Source organism: Ambystoma mexicanum, chromosome 10, assembly GCF_040938575.1.
Source record: "Ambystoma mexicanum isolate Mex_15411 chromosome 10, UKY_AmexF1_1, whole genome shotgun sequence".
NCBI classification, from domain to species: domain Eukaryota; kingdom Metazoa; phylum Chordata; class Amphibia; order Caudata; family Ambystomatidae; genus Ambystoma; species Ambystoma mexicanum.
This window is the reverse complement of record NC_090932.1, coordinates 1218573031-1218598892: the sequence shown is the minus strand read 5'-3', so window position 1 is coordinate 1218598892 and position 25862 is coordinate 1218573031.

The following is a 25862-nucleotide window of genomic DNA, read 5'->3' as shown; positions in this document are numbered from 1 at the left end:
TCATTTTCCTCCCAAAATTGATTTTCTTACCTGTGTCACGTTGCCTTGATGCGCTGCTCAGTAGTCTGTAAGCTCCTTGTCTCTTAAGTGCAGCCACACACATTTTTGTCATAGTTATCCTACCGCAATTGGAAAGTGAAATAAAAGTAACAAATAAAATCTGGATATGCCATTTTGCTCATTTTGAAGGTTTTCAGTTTCTTCTTTTGCCTAAATATACAATCAGATTTTTCCCTTTTCATTCTGCCTCCTCACCACTACTTTCCATCCACAAAGAATTTAGCTAGCAGGTGTTTGGGGGAAGTGTTGCAGGGGAGGTGCTTAACCTGTGTGCTATCTCTCATTTTGAAGAAAAGTAGTTTTGTTTCTGTTTCTATTAAAGGTTTATGTATTTTATGTTAGGGGTGTGAAGTAACTGTATAGTTGGGTTTTTGCATGTATACTACCACACAGTGGTGGCTGCCACCCTAATTTTAATTTGCTTGATTTTCTTTAAATTCTAAAAATGTATAAATATTTCAATGTTACATACCCGCATGATTCATACTTAATTGTGACACAGGGTATTTGTTAAGGTGGGTGTGAGACGGGTTGGGAGCCTACTCAAACCAAGAACCCAGCGTTCAAATAAAAATAAAGCATTTTTATTGTGCGCCACATTCATTGTCAGTGGAAGATTTAATATGTAAGAAGAGTGGTGCTCCTGCCAGTGGGTGGACAGCAGTGATTGAAGGCTGTGGTGTCACTTGTTTCTGGTCCATCATATTTTTGGGGTCTGTTCAAGTTGGATCTGTTTGTATCCTGACTCAAATCGCAACTCACAGGGTACTTCAGTTGGCACCTGGATCCATTTGCCAAGGTTTCCAATGCTTTCTTCAAACAGTGGGTTCAAGGGAGACATGGTGCTTTCCCTCACAAGCGCTCTTCCGCAGGCTCACTTGCAGGGCACAGTCCTGTCATTGATCATCCCCCATTGGCAAGACGAACATATGTTCCCTCTTCTCTTGCGCATGACCATGGCATCTATATTATTTATTGCTGTAACCCGGGAACTCTTGCTAGTTCCAACCCTCAATCCTAATCAGTTGCTACTGCAGGGCCCTCTTCAGTTGTTGGCATGACTCATTTCAGGAGTCATTGGTCCCCAGGCGGACTTTCACAATCAACTGAGACACTTGTTCAGTGTTCCTGGGCTCCCAGTACAATTAGATCTTATGATGCGGCATAGAAGACCTGGGTGTGCTTGTGCAATTCATGGCATGTCGATCTAGATCAAGCAGGGGTTCATCAGGTGGTAAATCTTCTTGTCGTACTGTCATGGTTTTATTGCAAGGCACACTCCAGCCAGGGACTCCATCCCTGACAATGAGTGTGGCGTACAATAAAGTACTTTTTATTTTTAATGAACCACTGTTTTTTTTTTATTTCAGTAGGCCTCCAATCCGTCTCGCATCCAACCTGCAGAAACACTCCATGTCACAATGGACCAGGAATCCGGCCGGTGTGTATCAAAGAGATATTTATTAATTTATTATTTAATGGAAACGGAAAATCAAACAATTTTACAGCCACTACTGTTGTGGTACATAATTGCACTAATCTCTACAAAATAATTCAGTGAAAATATACTGTTTACAATTCTCACAATCTTTAATGGCAACACAGAAAAAGAGCAATTTTAGAAAGAGATAACCCTAATGGTTTAGCACTCCCCCCTGCAACACTCACACCCAAACATTAGCTAACTAGATTCCTTTGAATGGAAGGCAGCGGAAAGGAGTAGGGAGAGTGAGAGGACATTGGATTTTGAGTAAATCCCACCACCCTAGGGTGGGAGGCCTGCTAAGAAAGTGAAAACCCATTTTTGAAGCAAAATGGCAGAATTGGATTTTGATTATTACTCACACGGCTACTCACAACTGTTGTGGGACAGAATAACAGGAAATTCGTGTTGCTACACTTGAGGGGATAGGAATGCTTAGAGACTGCTAATCAGCACACCAAGGCAATGTGGAAATAAAGTAGGAAATTCCATTTTGGGGAGAAAGCAAATGAAAAAGGAAAAATGCAAACAGCAAATGGAAATTTGATTTACACAGAATTTACAATGACAGGCAGCTCAGGGAAGGGGTGTAGCTAAGAATACAAAAATGGGTTTTCATTGACACGGACAGAGCCACATGACAGATAGATTTGTAGCCAAAAGGAATTGCTCTCAATGTGACTACAGTGTAGGGTTTTAATAGAACAGATGCAACTAGGAATTTGTGGGGCAAGGAACACAATACACAGGAACATTTGGTTTTCAGTTACAAGGAGACTAATTCTTTTGAGGCAATACTTTAATGACTATAATTATTAAAGAAAGACACTAGGGACAAGGGGGTTAATTTCGAATTTGATCCAACTTGTATGTGAATTTCAATGGGGAATTAATTGATTACCTTAAGGAAATGCTAAAGATTTAAACAGACACTGAGAGGTTTACCAAAGGGAATATGCTAACATACACGGGCTAAACACAGGTTCTTCTGTGGGGGGCGACTGAATTACTCTAGCAATGTGAGGTTTTCAATTGGGTTTTCAATGGTGTTTTCAATGGGGTTTCAATGGGGTTTTCAATGGGGTTTCAATGCTACAAAAAGGAAGGGATTATGCAATCTAGGGCTGAGGTTATTTGCTACTTACAAAGTAACCTTTGGTTTGCGATTCTAGAAAGTCAGTTGGATCTCGGGACACTCTGGACAGCTAGGCAAGGGGTCTGGTCACTGCACTCTCCTTGGTTTGGTTCAGCTGCCTCCTCTCCATCGTCCTTCTCCTGTCTCCCTGAATTGTTGTGTGTCCCCTGACTTAGTACAGTCCCCCTTATATAGCCCAAATGACATCATTCACTTTACAATCTAGGGGGTAGTCTATAATTACCCCTTCCCCTCAGATAGGACAGTTTTACCATGCCTCTCCCTGCCCCCTGGCATGATTGGTACTAGGTAAGAGAGCACCCTCTGTCTATTGACATTTTATTACCCTTCTTGTTCTCTTGGCCACTATTTGACAAAAACCCAGTTATGCCTCATAACTTCATATTTCTACTATTGGTTTGTAGGTTGCTGATAGGCATCAGAGCACCCAGGCCTCCCCCAACACCAAGGTTTGAAATTGAGGGGAGCTATTAAGGTCCTGCTTCCAGCACAGTAGATTCTGGTTAACTTGAAACCAACAGCTCCCAAGAGCTACGTGTGGCTCCTAAGGTCACAGTACCTTCCAAACATGTAAATGTTACATTAACTTATAATTAACTTATAATGCTATTGAAGAATTAGAACACATCCAATATACATTTAAACACAATGGTTGATGCAAAATGGACAAAAAGTTAAAGTCTCTGGTAACTCCGGGTTCCCCTGTGCTAGCTCCTGCCTACAGGGTGATGCACGAAACCCAGGAGCTGGTTTTAGCTCCTGCTCATCGAATCTCAATTTCGAACCCTACAGCACCTAGGTATGTCTGTTTATGGAATGTTGTATTTGTTCTAGGGATTGCTGGTGAATGAGGCATTGTCTCTTCAGGAGCTCTCAGACAAATTGACTTATGTCAATGTGTCTGGTGTGCTTTATGTTGGTGGGGAATGTGATGCCAATGAACCTTTCAGGTAAGCTTGTTTGTGCTGACGGGGATAGATGTATTGTTTACACACAGGCTAAATATGGTTCTGCCACAGGCTAACTTGTACGTCCAGGAAGGTAGGGTTACCGTTCTTCCCTAGAGACTTACTGGGGGCAAAGGTTTTGTGCTCATTAAACATCTGCCCCAAACGGGAGGTTGCATGTCTCTCTAAATGCGAACAGTGGATTGTCTATATCAGCTTGGTACATAGTTTGACAGAAGGCAGAGGACCTGCTTCAACATTTGTACTCAGTGATAATGCAACATCCTGCAACAATTATTTATACCAGGCCCATAGGATGCTCTCCTCACACATGTACCTGTCATAATCTTCTGAACAAACAGTAAATTAGCAATGTTTATTACTCAGTTAGCAGCCAGCCACTTTTCTGTTCGATTTATCTAATGCGCACATGGAAAGTGGGAGAACAGAACATGCATCCAATATACAGTATGGTTACTCAATAAAAGTACCTCCCTGGCTGCATCATGAAGGCAGGAAGAACGAGTCAAACTGTACCTAAAATAGGTTTTATGTGCATCATCTCCTTGGTTAGTACCGCTAGGACATATACTCTCAGTCATACAATTCACCAATATCAGATATCAAATTCCCACTTACCATGGGTTCCTTCAATCCACAGTTGGACATAAACCACCTGGAAACATTCATCAACATGTGTTGGTCACTCTGTCACAATACCACAATTTCCATTCTCAATAGTTCAACTCCTAAACCCCTCCATTGTGCAGGGCTCAATGTAATGCAGTTCAAAGCATGTCAATTAACCAACACTTCATGAGACAAGTTTGCATGACAATGCACACAATTGGTAATGCTAAAGGTTTTGCAGGCATTGGATGTATTGCCTCTGAGAGGCCTGCTACATATCGTCTTTTTTCAAAAATGTCTTCTTAGCCATCAGATAAACCTCTTGTTGGCAATGGAGACTTCATTACTAGGACAGGACGTGAGCAGTTGGTCAAACCCTCAATCAGAACCTACTGTTCCCAAATCCCTTTACTCTAAAATAAAACACCTAAGGTTGATCCTTTTTACTCCTATGTCCCATCCCCTCTGTTTCCACCATACTTGTAGGATACTCTGTCCTTTGGAATGGGACTGAAGCACTTTTGATAGAATCAAACAAATTGTCCCTTTTTTATGTTTACACTAGGGCAGCCCATGTGGCTTTAGCCCCACCTTCAGGAGCCCCACCCAAGTGCATCACCCTTCAGTTCTTATCTCTGCACTGTTGGGATTTAACGCATTTAGCATCATAGGGGGTTCTCTTGCAGTGCTTTGTTTCCTTAAATCTGTCTTCCTTAAATCGGCACACTCCAGCCAGGGACTCCATCCCTGACAATGAATGTGGCGTACAATAAAGTACTTTTTATTTTTAATAAACCACTTTTTTTTAATTTCAGTAGGCCCCCAATCTGTCTTGCACCCAACCTGCACAAACCCCTGTGTTACAGTGGATCAGGAATCCGGCCGGTGTGTATCAAAGAGATATTTATTAATTTCACTCTATCACAATACCACAATTTCCATTCTCAATAGTTCAACTCCTAAACCCCTCCATTGAGCAGCGCTCAATGTAATGCAGTTCAAAGCATGTCAATGAACCAACACTTCATGAGACAATTTTGCATGACAATGCATACATTTGGTAATGTCAAAGGCTTTGCCGGAATTGCATGTATTGTAGCGCATCACCCTTCAGAACTTGTCTCTGCACGGTCGGGATTGAATGCATTTAGCATCATAGGGGGTTCTCTTACGTGCTTTGTTTCCTTAGATCTGTCTTCTTACCTCGGGTCTGTGGTCTTTTTCTTTTCCTCCACCTATGGTGGAACATTAGGGCATTGCCTCGTGTCCCCTGCGGATGTCATTACGCAATAACAGACCCTCACAATCGTTGCATTGAGTGTCTACACATAGACCATCACTGAGATATGTGCTTCTACTGTGACTCCCACTCAGTCTGCGCACTTGAAAGGAGGCTCATAAGGTGGGAGCAGATCATCCACTGCGCTATTCTATTGAATTGAATAGATATTTTATTTCTATCGCACTCGTACGCAAGTTGTCCACTTAAGAGAATTAATTGAGGAAAAAAGAAACAGCCCAGTGAGTACCTTCCAATTCAGGGTGCTCTGTCCATTTTACTCCTTCTTGGGGTTATCCAGTTCAGGAAGGAGTTGTATGGACTGTAATGCCTCCTCTATTCAGGATTCTCAAACTTAGGTGGGTTTTCCTCCTGTTTAAAAATGTGCATTGTATCAGTACTTAAAATTGCTCCTGTTTTATAATTTTCATTGTATCATTATTTAAAAAGTGCATTGTGAAACCTAGGCCTTTCTCCCTCTATTCAGGATTCTCAAATTTAGGTGGGTTTTCCTCCTGTTTTAACATTTGCATTGTATCAGTATTTAAAATTGCTCCTGTTTTAAAAATTGCATTGTGATTGTTCCTTAATTCTGATTGTCGTCTGCTTGTCCAATTGCTCAACCATCTCACTTATCGCGGACTTGTTTCATCTGCTTGCACCCTACCCTGTGTCTTTCCCTAGTGTTCTCCCCTTCTCGCTCCATTCCCCCTCCCTCCTCTCCCCTTCTACTCCATGGTGCTCTCTGTCTCTCCTATTTTTTTTTACTGCTTCTCTATTGACTATCCTGCTCTTCTCACTAAATCTGGTAGGAAGAAGTTTAAAAAGGACATCCTGGTCTCCAACCCAGGACTCTCTATCACTGACACCTATACCATTGCCTCCGCTAGGCAAACCCTCACTGACATCCACTTTGTCGTTCCCTTGCCAGGCCTTTGGACGCTTCATCATGGTTTCCGTGCTTTCTCCTTTCTCTTCTTCTCCCATTAATGGTGGCTCCCGGTGGGATGCCCTCCTGGCCTCCTTCCACTCCTCTAAGGTCATCATTAATATATATGTGAATGGCACCATCCTGGTCCAAGGCCCCCAGGCCAACCTTCTCCTCTTCGATAGACACTTCACGTGCCTTATCAATTTCCTTTATTCTCCTGCTTTCCCCTCTCCCCCCTCCATGGCTTCCTCGCCTCCCTCTGCTGCCTCCTCCTCGGCTACCTTGACGTCTCCTTCACTTTATGCCCCCCTCAGGCTCCTTCTTCACCTCCGCAGGGAGTACCTCGGACTTGTACCCCTCCCCAGAAGTCCTTCAAGGACGGCAACCTTCTCCATATTGCCACTCTTAATTCTTGCGTGGCTGTCAAACACTCCTCCAACATCTGCCGCCTCATGGAGGAACTTGATCTCAATGTCCTCGGTCTCACTGAGACAAGGTCCACGGCCAGCTCTGTCACAAGCTTTGATACGCTCCTCCCCGATGGCTACAAGATCCTCTCTGCCCCAAGATCCAACCGTTCCACAGGGGGTGTAGCCTTGATCTTCCCTCAGTGGATTCCTGTCATTCTTACGCAGGCCTACTCTTCTTTCGAATACCTTGTCTGCAGGCTCTCTCTCTCCCCTAGCCATTCCCTTACTGTGGCTACCATCTATCGGCCACCTGGTCAGATCTCCTCCTTCCTCTCTGATTGGGCAGAACTCTCCTCTTCCCTCCTTGTCTCAACCACTCAACTCCTCCTTCTTGGAGACTTCAACATCCACCTGGATGCCTCCTGTCCTCCGTTTGGACTCTTCTGCGACCTCTGCGGCTTTTTCTCTCTATATTCTCCCCTCTGGCCCTACTCACTCTGCGGTCACACCCTGGATGTTCTGATCTCCTCCGACATTCCCCTTTCTGTCCCTCTCAGCACTCCTCTCTCCTGGAGTGATCACTTTCTCATTACCTCCCATCTTATCCTCTCTACCCCCCAGGCCAAGCCACTTCCATCATTGCCACTCACCTTCCCGGTCATCCAATCCATGAAGTGCGTGTCAGTTGAGGCTTTTGCTGCCACTTTCTCACACCCCCCACCCCCCTTTGGCTGACTTTCACCCTGGCACAGCCCTTTCCATGCTCCACTCTTCTATATCGGATACTCTTGATATTCTTGCCCCTGTCATGAGAATCCGCTTGAAGCCCAAAGCCAAGTGCAACTCCTGGTGCAACTCAGATCTCGTCACTCCTAAACGCAAGTGCAGGGTGGCCGAGAGGAAATGGCGTGCTTTTTCTACATCCTCTGACAAACTGGCCTGCCGTCTGCTCCAAAGGCAATACTGTTAGGCAGAATCATATGCATTACGCTTTAGGAACACTACACACAATTAAGACTACAAGTGCAAGTACAATTTCACCTTTGGTACAACCCTGTACTACACAGTAAAGTCGTAGCAATGGCTGAGCAGCCAGACGTATCTCAAGAGTAAAGTGAGCAGTAGAACAAGCTACACAAAGGAGCAACAAAGGGTATTATAAATAATATAAGGGGAATATAAGGGGGTTGGGTGGGGGGTTGCAGGGGGTTTTGGATTGGGTGGGGCTTTGGGGGGGGTTTCCCCTGCATATATTTCCCAATTGACCTTCTAAATTAGGTCAATTCTCCCGAGGTCAATTCTTCTGAGGTCAATTATGAAAAGGTCAATTAGTATACATCCCCACAAATACAATGATTCAAACAAACACTTACTCAAGATTTCTTGGTAAAAGAATATACATTTATTTACACAATCATTTTGTAAACATTACACTAGCAAGAGTAGCTCAATATCATCTACTAATATAGTACAAATACACAAGCAATAAGTTACTGAACAAGTTCAGCTCCCCTGAAGTGGGAGCAAACTGGCACTTTAGATACTTTAAAAAGGAGGAAAACGACCAGGTTAAAAGAATCAACAGCACAAATAATTGCATAGGCAGGGCAAAAGTTTTCAGTGAACTACAACCAGCAATTCAGTTCATAGGCCTTGGCCAAAGTCAATGGTTAAGAGTCTTTGTGTAGGACAGCACAGTTCTGGTAGTAAACGGTTAAGTCTTTGCCGCGGATCTTGGAAGAATTTGGTCAGACAAAAAGTTAGATGTTGGCTTAGGGTAGGAGAAGCCTTCAAAGTTGGGAAAGTTTAAAAAACTTCCACCATGACCGAAAAGATTTCCAGACTGCATTTGCACAGTACCTTTAAAGTGAAGAAGAGCTGTAGCTGAGGCAGTTGTTCCTAGCAGTTCGAGCAGATCTTGCTGTTCCTGTGCTTCAGTCATGAGGAAAAGAAGGAGGACGTTGGGAGGTTCCTGAACTGCCCAGAGAAGAGGTCAGAAGCTTGGCAAAACATCGGTTTAAGGTGTGAGTGCCTTAAAGACCACAAGCTAGTATCCTTCCCACTGGCTATCCGGTTTTCCACAGCACTCTGCAGAAAATTCGACCAGTATGGGGACGGTGTCCAGGCGACTTACGAGTTGGTTGTTTTCACCAAACTCAAGGGAAGAAGTTAACCTTGAACGGCTTCTCTGTCAATGGAGTTTCAGGAAATTCGGACCTGCAGCAGAGCATCACCGGTCATCCAGGAGTTGCAGCAGTCGTCTTCCTTCAGCTTGTCTTTGGTTCTTTCATTCCAGTGGTTGACTCTGCTTTCCAAGTCCCAGAGACCTGCTTTTAAACAGTTTTCCCCCATTAATTCCAGTCTGGCTGTCACTCACACAGCAGGGTGGCTGTCCTTGCCGGACAGCTAGTCGGCCAATCACACCAGAGTGAATTCAGGTCTCCTAGAAGACTAAGCACAGGGAGATTCGGAAACCCCCCTCACATCATGTCCACCCCAGACACTCAGGCGCGCCAGAGCAGGGTTTCAGCACTGAAGCCCGCCAAACGCCAATGAACAAAGGGTCCAAACCAGGTTTGGCACGCAGAGACAAACACACGAAGGATCTTTCCAAAAAGAAATGGCGAAAAAAGATGATCAGAGTCTGTTTTTACAGATAGGTCTGGGGCGTCATATTGAAAAACATGGCTGAACCGATTTTTAGCTACCAGTGTTCGCGGTCGGGAAAAATCATGGTAGTTTGTTTAAAACCACTGCCACAAGCCATTTCAAGTGAGAAAGGGTAACATTTAACTGTTACATGAGTATTTAGACAATTTAACTTTACATGCTCTTGGAGACAGTAGTCAGTCCCAGAGAAGGTATTTAAACCTTGGGGAGTCTGAAAGACACCCCTGTGCCACAGCACTGAGAGTGCTGTGTGACACACAGAAAAAGATGATGCCTAGGGAGTTATTTTAAAACTCCATAACCAAAGAACACAAAAGTAAACCACACACAAAATACATGGAAGAGTGGGAAAAAAGGCTCACACTTTTCCGAGGTAAAAAAATCAAATCCTAGAAATCCAGCAAAGTTGCTGGGGGTCTCAAAAGGTAAGGGAAATTAGCACATACTTGAGAATTCTGCCTAACAAATATCAGCTCTCTGTCCTCACCAAGAAGTGAGTTCATATCCAAGTCTGCGTCTCTGCAGCATCTAACAACTCGGCTGAACTCTTCAATATCTGCAAGGAACTGGCCAATCCTGCTGCAGTCTCTACCTCTCCTGTCCCTTCCCAGGCCCTCTGCACGGCACTGGCTTCTCACTTCATCTCTAAAACTCAGGACATCCTGTCCTTTCTCTCCTCCTCTCCCCTCCCTCCCTCTACCTCCTGCTCTTCCTCAGGCCCTTCTGCGGCCACCTCTCCTCCCTCCTTCTCTGCCTTTCCCCTGTTCTCCGCATACAAGGTTTCTAGGCTAGTATGATCTATGAAAGTCTCGTCAAAACCGATTCACCTCTGCTCCTCCAAAACCCTCAAGGACCACATAGACTCCCTGGCTCCTGCCCTGGCCGACTTTTGCAATCACTCCTTCGCCACTGGAGTCTTCCCATCCCCCCTGAAGTACTCCCTTGTGCACTCTCTTCTTAAATAAATCCTCGGCCGACCCCTCCTGCCTGGCTAACTATCGCCCAATCTCCATCACTCCCTTCCTGGGCAAACGCCTGGAAGAGCTGGCCATCTCCCAGCTTAATCTTCACACTGAATCTGTTGGTTGCCTTCATGACCATCAGTTTGGGTTCAGAGCTGCCAGAAGCACAGAAACTTCTTTCCTGAACATCCATGAAGACCTGCTCTCCAACCTCAATTCTAACACGCCATGTGTCCTCATCTTGCTTGATCTTTCTTCTGCCTTTGACACGGTCAACCATGCCATCCTGCTCAAATGTCTCTGTGATAACCTGGGTATCACTGGTCAGGGCCTGGCATGGCTGACTTCTTTCCTCTCTGACTGACCCTCCCAGGCAGGTCCAACTCGGGTCCTTCCTATCTGCTATCTTTTTCCCTACGTGTGGTGTCCTCCAAGGGTCTAACCTATCTCCTTGGCTGTTCAACCAAAACCTGGCACTTCTTGCCCACCACATCCTGCCCTCTGCCCCAACTTTCAGTGCTATGCGGATGGCACTCAGCTCACTTTCAGGCTACTTTCAGCCACCTCTTACCCATCTCTCATCACTGACTGTCTGTCTGCTATCCGGGAGTGGTGTGCCACCAATGACCTCTGCCTTAATGCCAGTAAGACTGAGATTCTCCTCATCAGCACCCCACTCCCTCCTTTCCTGTCACTCTCTGGCCGGCCTCTCTTGGCCCTCTTCCTGCTCCCACCTTCGAGGCTAAAAACCTTGGGGTCATCTTTGACTCCACACTCTCCTTTTCTCCTCACATCTCTGACATCTCTAAGAAATCACACTACCAGTTGCACATCCTCAGAGGTATTCTTCATTCCCTCTCCTTCCCCCAGAAGCTCACTGTCTCCAGAGCTCTGGTTCTCTCTAGGCTGGACTATTGCAACAGCCTCTTTCTTATTTTGCCTGCCTCTACTCTCCACCTTATGCAACTCATCCAGAACAGGACTGCAAGACTCGTCCTTGGCCTCAAGCCCAGTGATCGTATCTCTCCAGGACTGAAATCTCTGCACTGGCTCCCAGTGGCTGCGAGGATTAAGTTCAAAACACTTTGCATTGTCCACAAGGCCTTCTGGGGCCTGGGGCCTCAATTCCTTCAACTCTCTCTTCCTAAATATCATCCTTGTCGAGCTCTTCACTCATCCGCCTGCATCTCCCTCAGGGTCAGTCGCGTCTCCAAGGAAGGAGTTGGTGGTAGATTTCTTTCTCCGGCTGGTACCTCCATCTGGAATAGCCTCCCTGCCTCCCTGAATCTTGAGGAGAACCATCCCCGGTTCAAGCAGCACCTCAAAACCCTTCTCTTTGCTTCTGCTTTTTCTCCTTCTCTCCCCTACTGACCTCCTGGCTGAAACTGAAACTGCACCGGGTTACCTGGTCACCCTCTGATCTCGGGCTGAGGTCCCTCCCCCGCCAGTCTCATACACCGTCACTGCCTTTCTGGCAACCCTTGCACTTGAGGACTGTTTCTGTATCCCAACAGTCCCACTACCAACACTTACACCTGATTTCTGCACTTACTTTTGCACTGCCACTTGATGGCCGTTACTACTTATAGTTGTTATTCTATTCCCATGTACTGCACTCTCCCTTCCCCCTCCCCACTGCTTTCTCCTATTCCCCCATCCCATGCACTTGCGCAATCTGAATGACACTTGGCCTAGTAGGATCGTTGTCTGTCCTCCCTTCGTTCCCCCTCCCTTGCCTCGTCGCGCCTTGAAACACTTGTTCATAGGCGCGTTACAAATGCCATATCATTTCATATCATACCAGGGCTTGCCCGCAGATGCCCCACTCAGGGCCTAAGCTGGATAGCTGAATTTCCTATGAGGTTCCCTCTTTGGGGGCTAAAGGTATCATGTCATTCCTGGGTTTCCATAGAAAGGGGCTAAAAAGTCTATCAGCAGGCAGAGGATCCTGTTACAGGGTTAATGAAACCAGATTGATATAAGAGGTTCCCATCAAAGGGGCTAAACATTGTGCTGGCCAATCTGAGGGAGCAAAACAGATGTAGGCTCATCCATAGTTCACATCTACCAGCTCATCTGAGAATCCCCCTAAAAGGGCTAATGAACCATAGAAAACCCTTAAATTAATAACCAAACCAACCATGGCCTCTGACAGATCTCTGACACATGTCACCACACAGAGTCTCAAATTGTGGCCCCTCCAGTGTCAACGTTGTTAGCCATGTTGCCTGCACATTAAGCTGTATCAGGTACAGATGGCAGGTCCAAATCCTTGCTGTCTGAATCCTTGGGGAAGAACCTGGACAGTCCGAGAATGGATTGGAACCCGAGAATTAAATAAAATAAGAATACCCCTACCACTGATAATCACTGTTCCTCTGACTTCGGTGCCTTCACACTATGGGGACTCATGGATGGGAGGACCCTCTTGGCAAACAGTGTCAACAGAATCATGGAGGCATAATCCGTTTGACAGACTGGTCCGAACTCAACCGCCAAGGCCATCTTCAGAAGAGGCATTTTTCTGCCATTTCAAAACCTATGCACTCAGACTCGAAGGCCTACGTTAATGACCTCTTTAGGGGCGATATTCCTCAACCTTCAAAACCAATGGAAGTACTGCCTCCTACTCCGAGGCCAGTAGAGATTCCACCTCTGCTCCTCCCTCTTCTGGCAGAGTGCCCTCCTGATCCTAAAGAGGCCGAACCTGTGCCAATGACGTTGGTAGATACCATTGAGCGGCAACCAAAGACTCACATCAGAGGCATTGTCAAAGCGGCTGACTTACTCACCCATTCCCCCCTTCCTGCTACTCCAATATAACCAACACCAATATACATGACTGGGGGTTAGCCAAATTAACATAAACACAAGAGAATTCATCTGATGTTTGAACTCTACCAACCGTGAGCCTCTAGAAACAAGACTAGAGGGAACCCCCTTACACATAGTCCAGAAATCCATCAACACCACAGAAATGCAAACCAAAACAATATACATACACCTAAGAGACATCCTTGACCGTGGACCCCTTATGGACACAACTAACAATTTTGCGCAACCACAAACCCCACCCTAACATCACATGACACACACACCCAACACAAATACTAGCCCATATCCGAGGCACTGATATGATATGGTATTTATAAAGTGCCTGTAGACAGTGTTTCTCGGGGCAACTGAGTCCTACCCATACGGTTACAGTACACAGGGCCTCCAGAACCAACTACCACATGCAACACAATGCTCACAGACCCCAGTTCCTCCTGATTCTGAACCTATCCTATGTTCCTATCCCCACTAACACACCCAGTCCTCTTTTCTTGTAGATCCACGTGAGCGCCTGGAGACTGCCCTTGGATTTTAGCCATGCGTGGTATAAATCAACATAACATAAAATAACAACACATAACTCATTGCACATCTCCCTTCTTAAACGTTCCAACTCATAGGCAGCTAAATCTGTTCATAAATCACATTTGCATGGTATGAATGAAAAGAGAAATGAAAAATGTCTTGCAATGGCATTTGAAGTATGCATGTCTATACGCACTTGCATGAACCTATAAGAAGAGCACAAAAACATACAATCAATTAGAAGTATTAGAGAATAATGGAATACTGATCAATCAAAGCACACATTCTGTGTGTGGGACCCAATTGCATGCACAGAGCCTGGTGCTGTGAACATGCAATCCACACATGCATACGTATGTCCAGCGTCAACAGCCTTCTCTTGATAAGCCACGCGTTTATAAATATTAGTCATAATGGACTTCTATTGTAAGTGATTTCAATCCAGCACTCAAACTAAGTCAATGCCTAGTATGGTATGCCCAATGGAAACCCTTATTTATATATTTTTATGTCAAAATTATTTTAATTCTGGATGATGTACCCTTATATAACGCCCCTCTATTTGAATTTCCCAGGTCTCACTGAACGAAGAAATAGGATTGCTTTGCAAATTAAAAGATTTATTTAAAGAATTGAACAATATATATATCACACTTTTATGAATATGAATAATATCTGAATATCACACTTATGAATATTTATGCAATGAGCAGCAATGGGTAATATGACAATATCAACAATATCTTTAATCAATCTGGAGTAGTAATAGGAAGAATAATGGAGCAGAGAATAATTTTGTGTGGTTCAAGGAAATGCAATGATAGGAAAGAATGCAACACAGAAATAAGACTTGATATGACTTCAATCAAAAGACAATATGATCCCTCTTTCCCCTGTTACTACTCACTCCCCCCATATGCAATATGAAGATATGGAATTAGGGCACACAGGTATCTGGAATAACAATCAACAATTGCATTAAATCCCGATTCCCCCTCAGCAAGCTTAGAGAGAACAGGAATGATTTTAAAACAGGTCAATTGCTTTTAAATGTGGTTTGAATTGAATGGGAAAAATGCCAAAATTATTTTAATTTGCTAAATTGAATTCAGAACTAGTGAGAGTTGCTTTGGATTGGTTCAGGTTAACACTAGCAATGATTATAGAATGATTAGCAGTTGGAAAACGAAGGTCAGAAGTTGAAAGCAAGAGATAGCTGTTTTACATGGGGTGAAATTGAGGCAAATTGCAAATTTGCAGAAACTTTTCTGCGTGGAAACACGATTGCGGAAAAACTGTAAGGAACTGGAATGTCGTTTTGGATTTGCTTGAAAGCTGAGGATGTTAACTTCAAAATGACATTTAAATTTCTAGGACTTACGGTTCAAAATTTACAGAGGTTTTTGTGAAGGTAGATTTTTCTGAAACAGAGTCAAGATTCAAAATGAAAGATGCGCTTTAAAGATTAGGAACCAAGATGGACTTATACTAAGGAGCTATGAAAGTACAAGATACCCAACGGGACAGCGACCAGAACAGGGTACCTTCCGCTCTGATTGCTGTGCACCAGGACACTTGACTTTCTTCAGAAAATATCAGCGCACAGATGATTATTGCTACAATTATCACAGACTATATAATGAGAAGAATTCAGGATGGACACAAGATTCTAGAATGCAGTTCTGGATAGGTTGAAATGGATTGAATAGGATTATTTTAAACTCAGAGATGGCTATGGACAGTTCTAGACTAAATAATCACTCCTATGGCTTTGGAATAGAATGGGCCTGTCAAAGATGTGGTCAAGGGTTTGGACTTCACTCGCCACCGGATAGGGCTCAGGCACTGGGTTCTGCTCTCAGTAAGGCCCTCTGGTCTGCGCGGCCTCTTGGACTGAATCTGAGGAGTTGGTTCTGGGTAAAGCTCTGCTCTATGGGTCTGGATCTTGGTTCTAGCACAAGGTTCTTAGCTAGAACAGCAAAACAGCTCAGCTAGGCTGTTGGATTTTGTGGTGCCTCTTGGAAGTTTAGGGGTTAAAATCAGGTGTGCAGTGTTTATTTAAAGACCTGCTGAAAAGGGTTCAGCTTTTTGGATTAGACCTCTGCTTCAGGATTCTAGAGTCTGGTTCTAGAGTCTGGATCTGGAGTCTGGTTCTTCCTGCAGGGTGCTTCGCCGGGGATCAGTTGATGAGTGAGAAAGTGTGTGTCTGTGGGTCCTCAACAGTCCCTATTTATCCATTTTCAAAAGTAGGTGGGGAGGCTGATTGTCTATGCCCAACCCTCTAATGATCTGATAGGTCAGAGAATTCCCTGCCCCCTGATTTGAGAAGGGAACAGTGTGTCATCATGTGTCAGAGTGATGCTGCCATTTATAATCTAGAGAATAGCCTCTCCTTTGCTTTTACTTAGAAAATCTATTTTTCCGAAAAAAACATATTTCACATATGCACAACTTGTTAATGTTACATATTCACATCAAAGATTAATTAAGGCACGTCTCTGTTCAAGTCCCATGTTCCCACGAGTTTCGTTTAAAAAATGACCGTTTTTACACGCTTTTGGTTGGTTACACATTTGCGGATCTGTATATTTTTTTACATATACATGCACATACCACCTGGTCATACTTCTGTAATTTTTCATGTTCCTAGCACAACCACAATAACCGCAATATTAAAAACTTTTGTGGTTCAGTCTCAGAACATCACTCAGATTCCAGATTAGTTTTAAACTGTGAGCAAATTTTTCATTTTAATAATCTCTAAATTTCATTTTTTTGTCAGTACGGTACAATATTTTATAAGTATTTTCCTTAAACATATATTTAATCCAATGTCAAATCCACATTTTAAGTCTGGCCCGCCTCCAAAGCTTGGCTGAGTCAGAGAGTCACATGGCTTGTCTTCCTGCCAGGGCAGTTTCTGTTGATGCCCCAAATTGGCATTTCCATTCAGCTCAAGGGAGCCCTTTGTCTACACTCAGAGCAACAGGCCAGGGTGCCCCTCCCAGTTCCTTTTCACACCAGCCTGCCAGTTTCTTAGCAGAGCGCAGGAGAACAGGTTTCTTTGTTTAGGGAGGAGGTGTGGAATGTGTTTGAAGACCAGTGTGGGAAACTTTAACTTTTAAACCCAATGTCTGAACTTGATTTGTCTTAAAATATAACTTACATTTTTAACAAATACATCAATCAATTTCTTACTTCAAGCCTTTTTAGAATATAGTTTTGAATTGTATCCACCTCTTAGGCTTCTGATAGCAAGTCTTTCTTTGGAATAGTTTGAGTTCAATGTACAACCTTACACATGACAGGTTTTAAATCGCCAGCTTCTGACAGAGGTGAGTAACGGTACTACACCCATTTTTGAGAGAATTCCTCCAGCTCAACCATCCTCAAAAGTGGACTTTTTTCAGATAATATATATTTCTGTGGACATTGTATTTATGCGGATTCTCGAAATAGAATGATGTTCACCACCCAACAAGGAGGTTGGATCTTTTTGTGTGGTTTGTGAGCCATGATTTTTGCAATTTTGACAGCCAGGGAAAAAACAGATTTTTAAAACAGCTCTGTGTTTCTTTTGCAATGATTTTGCTCTGTCGGCAGCCAAATGATGGGTTTTGGCAGTGGTCTCTGGTGTTACCACTGACATATGCAAATGTGGATGGCGGCCTATTTTTCAGATTTTTACTGCGCACTTTCTGGTGATTTTTAGCGAACAGCATGCTTTCCATCGGCCATTCTGATGTTTCTGCTGCAAGCAATGCACAGAAATGTTGCAGGGCTTGGACTAGTGGGTTGAAACATCCCACACTATGTATGATTTTTAACACACTCCATAATGTAAATGCAAACTAGAGAACTTCAGCAGTAAGTAAACAAAGGTTTAGTACTTTTGGGGGAATTCCCCCTACCTATTCTAGCTAGATTTCCCTGGGCACCGCTAGCTCTACTTTTGGCATTGGGGTGCTCGTCTTCATTATTTTCTTTTAAAAAGTCTCAGAGCTCACAGGAAAGTCCACAAAAAGCTCCAAGCAGGTTCAAAAGTCAACAACATGCATGTTTCTTCGGCTTTACCAAAACATGATCTGTGCTGCTCTGTCTGGGGCGAATGTCACTAGAGACAAATCTTATGCGGACTGCTGAACGTTGCGTTTGCGCAAATAACTGGCAATAGATTGCATATTATTAAAGAGGGTTTTGCTACACAACAATCTTACATTTGCAACAGGCTACATAGCACCTTAGTCCACTATCGTCTTGGAGCTATGGGAATTAATTGATATATGCTAGCCCATAAAGTATGATATGATATGGCATTTGTAACGCGCCTATACACAAGTGTTTCAAGGCACGACGAGGCAGGGAGGGGGAACAAGAGGAAGACAGACAATGATCCTACTAGGCCAGGTGTCATTCAGATCGCGCAAGTGCAGGGGTAGGGGGAAGGCAGAAAGTGCATGGGGAAGGGGAAGGGGGGAAGTGCAGTACAAGGTAAATAGAATACAATAAAATAAATAAGTAAGATGGCCAGCTGGTGGCAAATGCAAGGTAAGTGCAGACAAGTGCTGGGAAGGGGGGGCTGTAGGAATACAGAGACAGTCCCGCAGTGCAGGGGTTGCCAGAGAGGCAGTGCAAGTGGAGAGTGCTGGGCCCAGGACCGGGGTCGGTGAGAGTGGCCCAGTTGCAGATTCAGTGCAGTTTCAGCGAAGAATTGGCAGAGGAGAGGGAGAGAGAAAGCAGAAGCAAAGAGGAAGGTTTTGAGGTGCTTCCGGAACCGGAGATGGTTCTCCTCAAGTTTCAGGGAGGCAGGAAGGATGTTCCAGAAGGAGGCCCCACCGCGGAGAGAGATCTACCCCCAGCTCGTTGCGTCGAGAAGCGGCTGACCCTGAGGGAGTTGGAGACGGATGAGCGAAGGGCTCGGGAAGGAAGATATTTAGGAAGAGAGAGTTGAAGGTAGTTAGGCCCCAGGCCCCAGAAGGCCTTGTGGACAATGCAGAGGGTTTTGAACTTTATCCTCGCAGCCACTGGGAGCCAGTGTAGAGATTTCAGTCCTGGAGAGATACGGTCCCTGGGCTTGAGGCCAAGGACAAGTCTCGCAGTTCTGTTCTGGATGAGTTGCAGAGGGCGGAGAGTGGAGGCAGGAAGATTAAGATAGAGGCTGTTACAGTAGTCCAGCTTAGAGAGAACCAGGGCTCGGGAGACAGTGAGCTTCTGGGGGAAGGAGAGGAAGGGAAGAATACCTCTGAGGAGGTGCAGCTGGTAGTGTGACTTCTTAGAGACGTCAGATATATGAGGAGAGAAGGAGAGTGTGGAGTCGAAGATAACCCCAAGGTTTTTTGCCTTGCAGGTAGGAGCGGGAAGAGGGCCAAGAGAGGCCGGCCAGAGAGCTGCTGGGAAGGAGGGGGTGGGTGTGCCGATGAGTAGAATCTCAGACTTACTGGCATTAAGGCAGAGGTCATTGGCGGCACACCATTCCTGAATAGCAGACAGACAGTCAGAGATGAGGGAAGGAGTGGAGGAGGCCGAGGGTAGCCTGAAAATGAGCTGGGTATCGTCGGCATAGCACTGAAAGTTGGGGCAGAGAGCGGCGATGCGGTGGGCAAGGAGTGCCAGATACTGGTTGAACAGCCAGGGGGAGAGATTTGATCCCTGGGGGACACCACAGGTGGAGAAAAAGATGTCAGAGAGGAAGGACCCCAGTTGGACCTGGGAGGGTCGATTGGAGAGGAAAGAGGTCAGCCACGCCAGAGCCTTGACCAGTGATACCCAGGTTATCACGGAGACGGTTGAGCAGGATGGCGTGGTTAACAGTGTCAAAGGCAGAAGATAGATCGAACAGGATGAGAACACACGGAGTGTTGGAGTCGAGTTTCAAGAGCAGGTCCTCACGGATGTTCAGGAGAGCAGTTTCCGTGCTTCTGGCAGCTCTGAAGCCAGATTGATGGTCATGAAGACTTCCAACAGATTCAGCATGGAGGTTAAGCTGGGAGATGGCCAGTTTCTCCAGGAGCTTGACCAGGAAGGGAGCGATGGAAATTGGGCGATAGTTAGCCGGGCAGGAGGGGTCAGAAGAGGGTTTCTTAAGAAGAGGGTGCACAAAGGAGTGCTTAAGGGGGGAAGGGAAGACCCCAGAGGCGAAGGCGTGGTTGCAAAAATCAGCCAGGGCCGGAGCCAGGGAATCAATGTGATCCTTGATAGTTTTGAAGGAACAGGGGTGAATCTGTTTAGACGAGACTTTCATAGATCGGACTTGTCTGGAAACCTCGACAGCAGAAAAAAGGGGAAAGGCAGAGAAGGAGGGAGGAGGGGTGGCTGCAGAAGGGCCAGAGGAAGAGCCGGTGAAGAGAGGGAGGGAGGTGAAAGGAGGAGAGTGAGGACAGGATGTCCTGAGTTTTAGAGATGAAGTGAGAGGCCAGTGCCGTGCAGAGGGCCTGGGGGGGGAAAGGAGAGGTAGAGACAGCAGCAGGGTTGGCAAGCTCCTTGGAGATTTTAAAGAGTTCGGCCGAGTTGTTAGATGCCGCAGAGATGCAGGCTTGGATAAGGGCTCTCTTCTTGATGAGAACGGAGAGACGGTATTGCCTTTGGAACAGGCGGCAGACCAGTTTGTCAGAGGATGAACATGAGGCACGCCATTTCCTCTCTGCCACCCTGCACTTGCGTTTAAGGGTGACGAGATCTGAGTCATACCAGGAGTTACATTTGACTTTGGGGATCAGGTGGATTCTCATGACAGGGGCAAGGATATCAAGAGTATCAGATATAGCAGAGTGGAGCATGGAGAGGGCTGTGTCAGGGTGGGAGTCAGCCGAAAGGGGAGATGGGGGCGAGAAGGTGGCAGCGAAAGCCTCAACTGACACGCGCTTCATGAGTCGGATGACCGAGAAGGTGGGTGGCAGCGATCAGGGTGGCTTTGCCTGTGGGGTAGGGAGGGTGAGGTGGGAGGATAGGAGAAAGTGATCACTCCAGGAGAGAGGAGTGGAGAGAGGGACGGAGAGAGGAAGGTCGGAAGAGATCAGAGCATCAAGAGTGTGCCCTGCAGAATGAGTAGGTCCAGAAGGGAGAATAGAGAGTGAGAGAGAGTCGCAGAGATCACGAAAGAGTCCCGTGGGGGGACAGGAGGCATCCAAGTGGATGTTGAAGTCACCAAGAAAGAGGAGTTGAGTGCTTGAGGACAGGAGTGAGGAGGAGAGGTCAGCCCACTCAGAGAGGAAGGAGGAGATTTGACCAGGTGGCCGATAGATAGTAGCCACGGTAAGGAAATGGCTAGGAGAGAGAGAGAGACGGCACACAAGGCATTCAAAAGAGGAGTAGGTCTGCGTAGGACTGACAGTTGCAGGAATCCACTCAGGGAAGATAAGGGCTACACGCCCCCGCACGGTTGGGTCTGGGCACGGAGAGGATCTTGTAACCATCAGGTAGGAGTGTGTCAAAGCTGGTGACAGAGCTGGCCGTGAACCATGTCTCAGTGAGACCGAGGATGACAAGGTAATCATTCCTCAAGCAGGTGACAGATATCAGAAGAATGCTTGATGGCAGAGTGAGAGTTAAGAGTGGCAATGTGGAGAAGGTTGCCATCCTTGAAGGACTTCCGGGGAGGGGTACAGATCAGAGGTACACCCTGCGGAGGTGTAGAAGAGGGAGGTGAAGAAGGAGCACGAGAGGGGGCAGGGAGGGAGGGTAGAGGCAAGGTAGCCGAGGACAGAGGAGGGGGGACAGCAGGAGAGGAAAGGAAGTTGATGAGGCGTGGGAAGCCTCTATCAAAGAGGTGAAGGTTGGCCTGAGGACCTTGGACCAAGACGGTCCCATTAGTGTAGACATTAATGATGGCCTTAGAGGAGTGGAAGGAGGCCAAGAGGACATCCCAACGGGTGCCACCTTTAATGGGAGAAGAGGAGAAAGGAGAGAGCACAGAGACCATATGTGTTGAGACCTGGGTAAGCCCAGTGATGGCATGCGGGCCCCCTAGGGTCTGAGCACCAGCGCGCGCGGGCGGGCGCGGAAGAACGCACGCCGGAGACGTCTGGGTGTTCCGGTGCTCCGGCGCGAACTGCCCGGGCACCGCCTTTATTAAACCAGCACGCATGTGCCGGCCTGGCGGGCGTCCGCATGCGCACTTCGTGTACTACGTACACAACATCCCTCCTTTTCCCCCCAAACAACAAACACATTAAACAGGGGAGCCAACATGGCTCAAATCAAACTGTACTTAACAGGGCTTGTTACTCATGCCGCTGAGTCCATGATGAAATCCTGGAATCTTTGCGGTAGACGACGTCCTTCCCTGCGTGGGTACCTGGGTGAACCTCCCTCGGGGTTCTCTGGTCCCCCGGGGTCCTCTGGCGGTTCACCGCCTCCACGCGGCGCCTCCGCTGCTTGTCCTTGGTCAGGATTGGTTTCCTCTTCCGCTGCCACAGGTCCTATGCGCTTGAAGAAGGATACGTTTCTGGTTACTGTACCCCGCGCATTCGCAGCTGTGACCATTGACCCTTTGACATGAGTGACTCCCATTGGTTGGGTTTTGTAAGTCATCGAGAGTTTTCCTTCCGGTTTCCTATTCCGGACTAGGACGGTGTCTCCTACCGCTATCTCTCTTTCTGGCAGCCTCCGCCTTGTTGTTTTGTTCTCGTTTCTCGCTGCTCTTTCTGCTGTCACCCGTGCGCTATCGATCACACCTGGGTGTCTGTCTCCCGCTTCGGGTATCAGCCCTCTGGGTATTCGCCTGAACAGCGCCTCGGCGGGTGCGATTCCGGTGGATCGATGTGAGGTGGACCGGTATTCACGAAGAAAGTCAATTAGATTGTGTCGTAGGTCCTCCCCTCCATTGACAGAAATTCGAAAAATCTTGTTCAGTGTCCGCATAAATCGCTCAACCTCTCCATTGGCCCTTGGCCATAGCAGGGTTACCTTCCGGTGCTTTATGCCTCGTTCTTCGCAGTACCTAGCAAACCGCTGCCCTTGGAACGGGCCTCTGTTGTCTGAGCAGATCTCAAAGGGGAACCCATGTGTGGCGAAAATTTTGTCCATTGCCAGGATGGTGTGATCACTGGCGGTGGATTCCACGAGCTCCACCTCTGGATACCTCGACCACTGGTCCGTGACCACCACGAAGTATAGGCCCCTTCCGGTCGAGCCGAAGTCTGCGTGCACCGTTCCCCATGGTACGTCACTCCGCTCCATGGCCTGAATGGGTGGGCCCCTTTCCACAGGACTCGTGGCTTGGAAGGGAATGCAGGTCCTCACAAACTCGGCCACCCTGTGCTCCAGATCGGGGAACCAGACCTTCAGCCTGAGGCATGCCTTCATCTTGGCTATGCCTTGGTGCCCTGTGTGGGCCAACTGGAGGACTCTCATAACCAATGACCTGGGGATCACAATCTGGTGCCCTCGCAGTAACAGACCGTCCATGGACACCGAGAGCTCGTGTCAAGCTTTCCACAGCAGTTGCAGGTCCCTTTGCACCTCCGGGTTCCTCCTGGCGTTGTTCAAATGGATGTCCCGCCATTCTCCTGTGGCCACTGCCCTTTTCACCCTCAGGAACGCCTCATCGGAGTTCGAGTCGTCAGCAATGTCCTGTCTCGATAAGGCCACGGGCAGGGCCGGTTCAATGACGAGGTGTACGGCGTCCCCAGTGTCAGTCATCTCCACGGGACTCTGGGTATCCCTCGTGCCTGGATGACGAGAAAGATAGTCGGCTGGGTTGTGTGTACCTGGGCGGTATACTACCTTGACGCCGTATTCCATGAGGGATAGCATCCATCTCTCGATGCGGGGTGGCGGCTTGGATGATGTTCCTGACAAGATAGGAATCAGGGGTTTATGGTCCGTTATCACGATGACAGGTTTGCCGAGGATGTAGATTCTGAAGTGTTTGCACCCCCACAGGATGGCGAGGGCCTCCCTTTCTATCTGGGAATATCTCCTCTCCGTGTCAGTGAGGGCTTTGCTGGCACATGCTATGGGCCTCATGACCCCTAGTTTGTCTGCCTGCATGAGGACTGCCCCCAGTCCCACCAGGCTGGCATCGACCACAATCTCCGATTCCCGGCTGGGATTGAAATAGGCCATTGTTTCCTGCTCTGACATGGCTTCTTTGATAGCCTTGAAAGATTGTTGTTCATTCTCAGTCCACTGCCAGGCTACGTTGTTCCTGGTGAGTGCCCTCAGAGGATCCGACAGAGAAGCTAAGTCCTTAATAAAACGGCCGCAGTAGTTGACCATCCCTAAGAAGCTCCGAACTTCGGCCGGTGATGTGGGTGGAGGTGCATCTCTAATGTCCTTCACTTTTCCAGGATCCGGGGATATGCCCCCAGCATGGAAGGTGAACTCAAAGAATTCCAGTCGGTCTTTTATGAATTCACACTTTTCTTGGTGCAGGGTTAAACCCACCGCCTGTAGCCTCTCAAAACTGTTTTCTAGCCATTTAAGATGTTCAATTTCGGACCTGGCAAAGACTAAGACGTCGTCGGACATGTTTATGACTCCTTTCAGTCCGGACAGGGCTCCTCTGATGGCGTTTTGGAAAACCTCTGCTGCGGACGATATTCCGAAGTTTAGTCTTTTGTACTGGTACAGCCCCTCGTGAGTAGTGAATGTCGTAATGTACCTCGACTCGGAGTGTAGCTCTAGCTGGTGATACCCAGACCTGAGGACCAGTTTAGAGAAGACTTTGGCACCTTCGAGTTCTCCGACGATGTCATCTAGAGTGGGTGTGAGGTGACGCTCCCTTTTGATGGCGGCATTTGGGAGTCTCATGTCCACGCAAATGCGTACTGCCCCTGGTTGCTTCGGCTTTGGGGCCACAACGATAGGCGAATCCCAAGGGGTGGGGCCTTCCACTCTTTCAATGATGTCCCGGTCGACCAGCTGCTGCAATTCCTCCTCCACTTGGGCCCTTAAGTGGAAAGGAATCCGGCGATGTTTGAGGGCCGTCGGCCTCACGGACTTGTCGATATGTAAGCGTATGGGCTCTGCTTTCAGCTTTCCAATGCCCTTGAAGAGAGTTTCGAATCTGTGTAGCATGCTTTTCAGATCGGCATGGTATACTCCAAACGAGAAGTGGACAATGTCGAGTGCTTCTGATGCCGCAGGGAATGTGGGCCGACGCTGGTGACAAAGAACCTTGCTTTGATAGTGTTCTGTCCATGAGAAACCGGGGCTACAAACACGCCTTGGATGGGTAGAGGTGTTTCCCCTCCGAAAGCATATATTCGCGCCATGGACGCTGACAGCTCCGGTGGGCCCGGCGGTGCCTCGTAATGTTTGGTGGCCAACACACAGACCGAAGCCCCAGTGTCTATGAGAATGGGAGTGGGGACGTCATCGATGTTAACAGTGCATGTGGGTTGGTGTCTCGTGCCAGGACCTTTCACAATGCTGGAAATGAAGAAAATCTCTTCCTCCTCCTCTTCTGCGATGTCCAGGTCCTGCAGACCCTGATCGATCGATGAGATGCCTCTCACTCTGCGAGTGCCTCCACGTCCCACTCTCTCCGGTCCTCTTCCTGCCGCTACAGGGGCGGCAGCCCAGCACATCCTTGCATAGTTCCCCGGTGTGCCACACCGGCCGCAAGTTCTCGACTTAGCTGGGCATTCTCCTCCGTGGGGGAGATCATATCCACAGTGGGAGCAAAATGAGGCGTTGCCTGGAGTGGGCGGGGCATCAGGCCTTCTCGGCGCCCATTTCGACCTTCCCGTTGCTGACCGTCCCACAGCAAATGCGTCTTCATCATTCTTTGGTTGCGTGGCAGCGTCCATTTTCGCACCTCTGGCTTCTGCCAGCTCATGTGCTCTTCCCAGGTCCAAAATTTGCTGGAGGGTCAGACCAGATTCTCTCAGTACTTGCCTTCTAAGTTTGCCGGAGCTGCACCCCTGCAATAGCTGGTTGCGGACCATTTCTTCCTCATCGACCCATCTGCAGGAGGTCGCCAGGTGCCTCAGACGGGCACAGAATTTGTCCAGAGGTTCGTCGTCTAGTT